The sequence below is a fragment of the Accipiter gentilis genome, chromosome 7, assembly GCF_929443795.1.
Source record: "Accipiter gentilis chromosome 7, bAccGen1.1, whole genome shotgun sequence".
Lineage (NCBI taxonomy): Eukaryota > Metazoa > Chordata > Aves > Accipitriformes > Accipitridae > Astur > Astur gentilis.
Window position 1 is genome coordinate 739050 of NC_064886.1, and position 8722 is coordinate 747771.

The window sequence follows — 8722 nt, forward strand, 5'->3', positions numbered from 1 at the left end:
AGTGAGGGGATGAGACTGACGGGAGTCAGTCAGAGGAGACTGTCTGCATCCATTCAGGAGGAATAGGCTTTTCCAGGGTGCAGGGACTTGATCTGGTTTCTTGACATGGAGGAGAGCTTCCTGAATACCCAGAGCATGCAGCCAAGCCAGGGTTGGAGAGGGCTGTAGCGAAGGCTGATGTGACCTTTCTGATCCAGAGAGAGTTAATGAGCTGTAGAAATCTCTGCCATGTGGTGCTTCATGCAGGTTTGGGGATGGCACGTCAGCAGGAGCAGTGGGAATTCCTTGCTGTTTCTTCTCCGACACAGAGCTTAGCTCCCCAGGCCTCTCTTTCCTTGCTTTCCTCAAGAGCTGGGTTTTCTCAGAAGGCACAAGCGCTCTGATTTCTAAGGATTAAAACTCCTGAAGCCTGCTGGTGAGCAGGCATGCATCACATGTTCTTTGCACGGCTGCTCCCAGCAGTGACTCATCGCCCCTCTGCCCACCTGGGGCTGCTGGAAAATCTTCGCAGAAAGGTTGCGGGCTTCTTTTCAGGAGCCAAAGTTAGCTCTGCGTGTGTATGTGCATGCGGATAAGCATTCCTCTGGCCATATGGTGGGATATATCTGCTGAATGGACATACCCACCACATTTCTCTCTGCTTCCTGATAGCAGAGAAAGCGGATGATTTCAGAGCTAAATGAGATTGTCAGCCAACCTGAGGCGCTCCGTGGCTTCCTCCAGGGGAAAAAAAGACAGAGTGTCTGCTTTACGGATGCCATGTTATCTTTCTTCTCCTGACGGGGGGGAGGGTGTTATGCCTATTCATTTCAAGGTGTTTCTCTGACTGTGGTGGTGAAGGGGGCTCTGTGCTGTAGCAGAGGGTGTATGGGAGAACAGGGCTGGCAGAGTGCCTGATTCTTGGACCATGCAAAATGGTTTCTTCTGCCCGTGTGTTAGGTTGAAAGAAATATGATAAGTTCCTGGTGGGACAATTTGGGCCTCCAGGAAGGAGGACAACTATGTGCCTGTGGTTGGGACTGTGCTTTCTCACCACCCTTTGCTTTTCGCGTAGAGATATGCCTGTCGCTGCCCATCCTCTGACTCAGCCTATTCCTATTCAAACACATTATAATATTTCCCACCTTGTAGGGATTAAGCATGGCTATTTGAAAGGGGTACTGGGTGTGAAGAGAGCACTTTAACCTTTTGGATAGGCCCTGAGTACCTGCAGAGAAGAGTAGGATGTGAGGAACGCTCAAGATTAACTAGCCAGTGTGGAGGTGGACACCCCTGTCTTAGCAGGTTGCAGCTTGCCTCCCTGTGCAAAGCTACCATTCGTAGATGAGCTTTCTAGCCTTATTTCCAGAAGACAACACAGCCAATCATCCTGGAACAGATTCTTGCTTCAAGCCAGTATCTCTTAGGCAGAACTCTTTAATTTAAAATTTGTAGTGTTGGTGAATCCCCCACAATCCTTTGAAAATTAGTTCCAAATCTCTGTGTTAAGACTTCCATGCCCTATTGCTAGTTTCAGTGTGGCATTGCTTTGTATCTTGTTAGATCTTTGCTAGTTTGAAGAGCTCTGGGCTATCGGATTTCTGCTCCCTGAGCAGGCAACTGCAGATAATGATCAAGGCACTCTTGACCTTCCCCTGATAAATGAAGCAGAGTGAGAGTCCACGACCTGTTCTCCTGATTCCCTCCTGTACCTTCTCCAGTTTATCAGTGCCCTTCTGGCGTGGAACATGCTAATCCAGCAGTGGTACTGTGATACTGAGTGCGAAACTCATAGGCACAGACTCTCCTTGTACTTGATAATTCGGAGTAGTTATGCCTCTTTGACTTGATATATGGAAATCACTCTGAACTAATTGCCTGCCCCAACTTCTTCCTAACAGGTGGCTCCCCAAGAATGACACTCCCCCTCCCAATGTACCCAGTCTGAATTATTAATTCCTAGGTGGGTGCTTTCACATTTGGCCATTTTCACAGGCTCATTACCAAATTTTCCAGAGTGCTTTGGGGGTTAACCTATCCACTGCTGTGTTTAGCCAGCCCTTCTGGTCTGTGTGCTGGCTCTGTACCTTGGCAAGGATGATATTACTCTCTTTTCCAGGTTATTGTTAAAAACATTAACTGTTGTATGGGCAAGAACCAGTCTCATTTTCAGTCCTCAAGAAACATCCCTGCTGTGTGGTGGTTTTTGTGCACATTTACATTTTGAAACCTCACTCGGGAGGCAGGCTTATCCTTTTGGAGTATGTTGTGTTCATTCTGTGTTCGTTTCAGAAATGTGGAGCAATCATGGCTCCAAGGCGTCTTCTGATAATGCTGTGGGATGTGAAGGAATATCCTGAGCCCCATCCTGCTCTGGCATGCATCTTCTGCTCAGTGCCCAGACTACTGTTGTCCCATGTGTCCACCAAGGGGAAAACGTCATTTGGGAGCATGAGGCAATGGGAAGCAGGGGCGTTTGATCATCTAGTCACCAGTCTCTGCCTGAACATGTGGTTCTGCCTCCAAACAAGCAAGTGGGAGAAAATCTCATAATGAAAGATTCAAATACCTTCTGGGCTGAGAGTGGGGAGGGCTCCTGCCCCAGTTCTCTGCTCCTTTTGGGAGCTTGCCATCAAAAGCAGAGCAGGCTTATACGTCATAAGGCAACGACAAAGGTTACAAGTGCAACCTCTCCCTCTCTGAGTGAATGAACTCCACTGTTTTTGTTCTGATTTAAAGGATGCCATTGGAAATCTGTGGGATTTGCCTTTGGCTTCAAGCCTACTAGCCAATTTTACAAGAAGATTAAGGAATTGTAACAGAAAAGATCCAGACATGCCTGCTGCTCCCAAAGGCAGCCTCCCTTCTGAAAACAGCAGGAAATCTCTGCTCTTTTTTACAAGCACTAACCCAGCCATGTCTGCTGTGCAGGATGCATGCACAAGGTCAATGCCATCATGGTTGACTCCCTCTTGGCCTTGATCACAGCCCAGATCCCCAGTCACACTGCTTGCAAGTTGTCAAATCTGATGTACCAAGTTTCTTGGAGCTTGACACTCCTTTTACACCCACTAGTGCAAAATGGGGAGACGTGCTGAGACCAGGAGATCAACAGCACCTCAACATAACACCCACAACAAGGAGCTGCAAGGAGCTCTGTGCTTAGCCACTCTGGACGGTGGAGAGTTATGTTTGACACATTGAACATCCCTGGACCACAGTATCACAGTGGTGACAGTGCTGAACTGAGTAGTCCAGAGAGGCATTCCAGGACATGGACCCATCTCAGGGCCCCGCCATCTCCTCCCTCATGGAAAGAACTAGTTTCCTGCAAAAAGCAGGGCAGCTAGCTGAGGTTGCAATACTTCCCCCTAAAATGTTTTCCTCGAACAGGTGATCTCCATTGAGCCAGACAAGATGCCATAGATTTTTAAAGGGTGCACTGACAGGCCTGTTTGCAAGTGATGAGATTGCAAGGATCCACCTCCTTTGCTGTTGCCTGGCATTGCCTTGATTTGATCTGATCTGAGGACATGTCCTGTTCTTTCATCCTGAATGTGAGTTATCATGCAGCTGAGATGCTCTATGCAAGTTGCTGATTTTGCAGCTCTTCCTGGGTGCCTGTTGCCTGCCTGGTGCCCATGGCTCAATATGGAGCTGTTACAGGGGTAATTGCCTCAGATTTCTGCTTCATTTTGACCATCCCTGGGTCTGAATTGCACATAATTCCCTGCATCATGTTTTGATCCTGAGGCTGTTTGGACCTCTTTTCCTTCAGGAGATGCAGGAAGATGGGGTCCCTGATGACTAGGGTTCAGAGCTCTCACCCTGAAGTTCCCTAAATGTGTACAAATTTGCCCAAAAGAGTTGCAGAGAGCACTGTCAGAGAGGGACCAAAGTGGATTTCCTTGGCCAGCCTGGAGACTGGCAGAACTTTCTCAGCGACTATCAAGAGATCAGCTGTTTTCCAGTGACTGAGTTTGATGATGAGGGTCAGCCTGGATTTGAGAGAAAACCCAGCCCTGACCAGGGCTGACCACTTATGCAGGTGGTGGAGGACAAGGACATGGTGTTGTACGAGATCAGCCTTTAACTCGGGAAGTTTGTGAGAAGTTTGAAGCTTTTTGCAAGAGGAGGAGGGCTTCAGGAAAGTGTCAAGAGAACATGAGATCATATCATTGCGCTTATTTATATACCAAACCTGGCATCTGTTGCGCCCAAGCTCGCTGCAGTCCTCAGCATTAAACATTTCATTAGCCCACAGCCCCTCTGGCAGTGCTCACACCCGCACACAGGCTGTTTAGCAGCCAATCCATCCATTTAATTTCTCATTAAACTTTAGATGTAATGAATTTTTTAGTGGTCAAATGAATAAAGTAGTTAAAATAAAAAATGGCTGGATAGCAAAGGTTTGGCCTTCGCTATTTTCAGCCTTCAACGATGTTGTGGTGAAGCCAAGAAGTGCCTGTGCTTGTTTGCTGGGTGAGCAGGTCTCTTCTGGGGGAGGTTCTTTGGAAATACCATCCTTCCAGCATGAGCCGGAGGCTTTGATCTGAGGAGGGGAAGCCAGGGAATAGTCAGTCCCATCAACAAACATTTTGTAGGAGAAAATGTCTGGAATCTTTAAAGGGCCAGCTTTCCTTTTTTCAGGTGACTGTTTGCAGTTTTTTTAAAGACAGTTATGCTGAAAATAAATAGCCACCACCTACCTTTAGTAGAGCTGACAGATCTTCAGATGATTAACAGCTGCTACCATTTTAATTAGCTGAAAAACAATGTTTCTGAGAGTCCTAGACAGAAGAGTGGTTTACCTCTGTACACAAAAACTAATGGGTGCTTGCTAGCATTCGTGGTGTCGCTTTGTACGTCTGGAGTGATCGTGCATTTGGACAGAGGAGGCCTCAGCATCGTGCGTTGTGAGTGGAATGTGTCACTGCTGGCTTTCAGCTCACAAAGGCCATGGAACAAATGAGGGACTTTGCTGTGTGACCTCTGTCACGGCTATGCCTTTGCCTTTGGCAGGAAACTCTACGGGAGGCAGTCTCACGAGTTCTCCAAGCAACCTGCAGGTCTGGAGTTGAACCTGGAAGCAGCTCTGTCCTTCTTAGAGCAGGACACCGGAGAAGGCAGCTTTGCATATTGCACAGCACCACTGTGGCGATGAACTGTCATCTGCCCGTGATGCACAGCGTGACCCAGTCTTGATGCTCGGCCGGGAAAATGGCAGTGAGTTTGGGGTCCAGGTCCAGATGGAAACTTCTACATGCAGGTGTCTACGTATGGGTGGCTCCACGTGAGATGGGTGTCTGAGTCCCACCATGCTCAGTGGGGTCTGGAGGGCAATTCAGAGCATGCTGTATTGCTCTTACTGACTCCAGCTTTCCAGTGCCTGGAGATCCTTCTTCAGGTCCTTCCTACCAGCCCTGTGGTACTAATTGCTGACCTGACTCTCATCCCTGTCTAGCACTGGAGGTCACAATCTACAGCTGGGCTTGGGAGGGCATAAGATCAAGCATATCCCAAAGCAGCCAAAAGAAAAGAAGCAGCAGGAGGAAGGAGAGACTTGGAGGCTTGGCCAGGAGAAGGTGTGAGAAGAGGCAGCAGATCAAGGAGTGCAAAGGTGTGCCAGTAGAGAAACACCATGCAGAGGAAACTTGTGGACTGTTAGAGCCTGGAAAGGCTGAAGAGAAAGATGAAGTGGCAGCAGAAAGGGCAAAAACCACTCCTCCTTCAGGGAAGACCCAGACACTTGTATACTGAGAGGATGCAGCCTCACAGAGAGGGCAAGCAAATGTTGGAAGATAGGGAGGAGAGGCTGAGAGATGGAGGGGGTGGGAACATTGGAGTGCATGTGGAGGTGGGAGGTGGAAATCTGCAGGAGGAGTTGGGATGAAGGAGGAGTCGTCCTGCAAAGGGGGGAGGGAACAGTGGGTGTTTATGAGAGCAAATGAGGTACAGAGAAGACCTCTGAGTATCTCTCCCTTTTGTTGTACTCTGTCAGATTCTCTTTATATTTGCCTTTGATGAGGTGTTTTTTTTTTTTTTTTTTATGAATAAGAACAGGGCCTGAAGTTGTACTAGTAAGGAAGAAAAAAAAAGTGTGTTAACAAGTCTCCAGCTTCAGGGTAGAGGCTCATGCCTAGTCAGCTGGGACAGGAAGAAATCAATCTGTCTTGATATAGATTTGCACAGTGCAATGTATATTGGACTTTCGGTCTTCCTGTGTAATACCCAGTGACTCACTTCTAGGAGCTAGATTTGCTGGACTGTTGGTTTCTTAGAAATCCCTGAGTTATGGTATTTATTATCATTTCTTACATGGTTTGTCTTAAGAAGCCAGGCTATATACAGGCATAAGCAGCAATATTTGCCTCCCAGCAGGCAAGTTGGTACATGGGCGCATGCGATGCCTCGAAGGCAGTCTCTGAGCATCTCGGCAGGTGGCTGCATGCCTGGATCATGGCCACTTTCCAGCATTGCCAGTTTGATAATTTACAGAAGTACAGATCTTCATTCCTGCGAGCAAGGAGTCTAATAAATAAATCAATAGAGATGTGTGAGGAATGAATTATCCAGTGGCTCCAGACAAGCTGTGGTTGATGGAGTGGAGGACCTCACCTGCTGGGGCTTGGCCAGCCCAGGGCTGCCTCTATGGGAGTCCCCAGCAGTGGGATGTGCAAAGGGACTCTCCTGCATTAATCACTGAGCTCAAGCCCAGGAAGCCCTGGCATGTAGAAGAGAGAAACCATCAAAAGGACACTTTGACACATACTTAACATTTTATATATTCTCTGTAAAATAGCAAAAAGGAGGATTTTTAAAATATTCATCTCCTGGGAGGGCAACCAGGTGGATAAAAGGCTCCCAATCTGCAGGGAAAGGGGGAGGAGATGGGGGCTGATGTATGTCATGTTTGACTGGTGAAGGAGACAGCAGGCGATTCTTGAGAGCCCCCAGGCTGTGCTACAGGTCCTGAGGGTGAGGGGAGCTGGGAAAGAGCCCCCAAGCTCTTCCTCCCAAAGCCACGCACATTTGGTAATTGCAACCAGCATTGCCTAAGAGGCAGCAATGCCACTTCCCAGGATTAAATCACAAGTCTTATTGTGGGTGATATTCTTGTCAAGGTGTCAGCACCTGGAGTCCGGCTATGAAGTGTAGTTCTCAGGTTTTATTTTGCAGAGGAACATTTTAAGCCTCTGGCCTTGGAGAGGTTTGAAATCACTATCACAGCACAACTCAACGGTTTGGATGCTAGGGGATAAACCACTGGGTTTTTTGGTTTTGTTTGTTTTATTTTTAGTATTCTGTTGCTAAGCCAGGTCCAAGACTAGGGGCAGGGGGAAGGACTGAATGTCTGAGTTTTAATTTTTGGTCCAGTGATGCAGGTACCCAGAGGCTGGAGGGACTGTATCATAGCTCCTCACCAAAACAGCAGAATTGATAGCAGGTGCATGCATGCCTGTTCATCTTCCACTCAACAACCTAAATATCTGTATCTGTTGTCCTTCCATATGCAGCAACATCAGGCACACAGGAGAGCAGGACAAAACCTGTTCAAAACCCCCAAATTCATCCTTTGATACCACTCTTCAATATCCCCCTTTGATACCACAGGTGAGCCCGTCCATTGCTGTGTTATATCAGCAGAGCTTGCTGTACCCCCTGCTCCAGACCAGACAGATGGTTTTACTGCTACTTCCCTCTCTCAAAGGGCTTGAAAAGCACCCTGGGCTGTGAGGGAGGTCAAGCTGTGAAGGTCCAGATTAGCTGCTTCTTTTCCCTGTTCTTCCACTAAACCAGACATTTAGCCCTGGGTGGGTCCATGGATAGTAAAGACCTCTCTTAGGGAGAGAGTGATATAGGATGGGCAGTGGTTCAACAGAAGCATGTCCCCACTCCTGTCCACAGAGGCATGGTGTCAATGGGGTGACAACTCTCCCAGCTCCTTTGCTGACCAGGGCCCCCCAAAACTCCCTTGCTGGCTCAATTGACAACCCTCTTTTTTCCACTCCCCTTTCCCTGTTCATGTAGGATGTGCAGCTCTATCTGCCATGCCTGGTTCCATGACCTGTTGGCTGTCCCAGCACTGCTGCAGGACAGCAGACCTCCTCTGCACAGGAAGACCTGGGAAATGCAGTCATGTAAACCAGAGGTGCTGACCTGCCGCTGGTATCAGGGGAGGAGCATTCACCCCTGAGGCACTGGTGGGTGAAGAGGGTGACCTCAGGGATGGCCTATAGGATGACACCGTTGCAGAGGAAAGCATGTTTTGGGGTGCTCTCTCTGTACAAGGAATGCTTTCAGGATTTAACTTAATCCACTTCCTCAATTAAGCTACTGCAGACTAAAGTCAGTCTACTTTGTGAGTGCCCACTTAAAGCACAGTGTGCTTTGCCTAATCCCTTCCTTTCAAGACTGTTCTTAATTTTTCCTTTATTTTCTGGAGTATGTCTGCATGAGCCTGCTGTCAGGGAGGGTTTCATGCAGAGCATCCCCCTCCCCACGCCCAACCTGCAGATGGTATGGTGAAGAGACACTAGGTCTCTGCACGGAGGGGGAGCAGAGCAGGGGGCTTTGCATCTCACAGTGCTCTCCCACCTCTCCATGCCAAGTCAGGAACTTCTTGTGGAAGTAGGCTAGCCTTAGCCAGCAGAGAGATGAGCCTCCTGCTCCTTTCACAGGAAAAATTTCCTTCTGGGCAAAAAAGGCAGTCAAAATGGGGGGGGGGAGGGGGGGAGAAGAA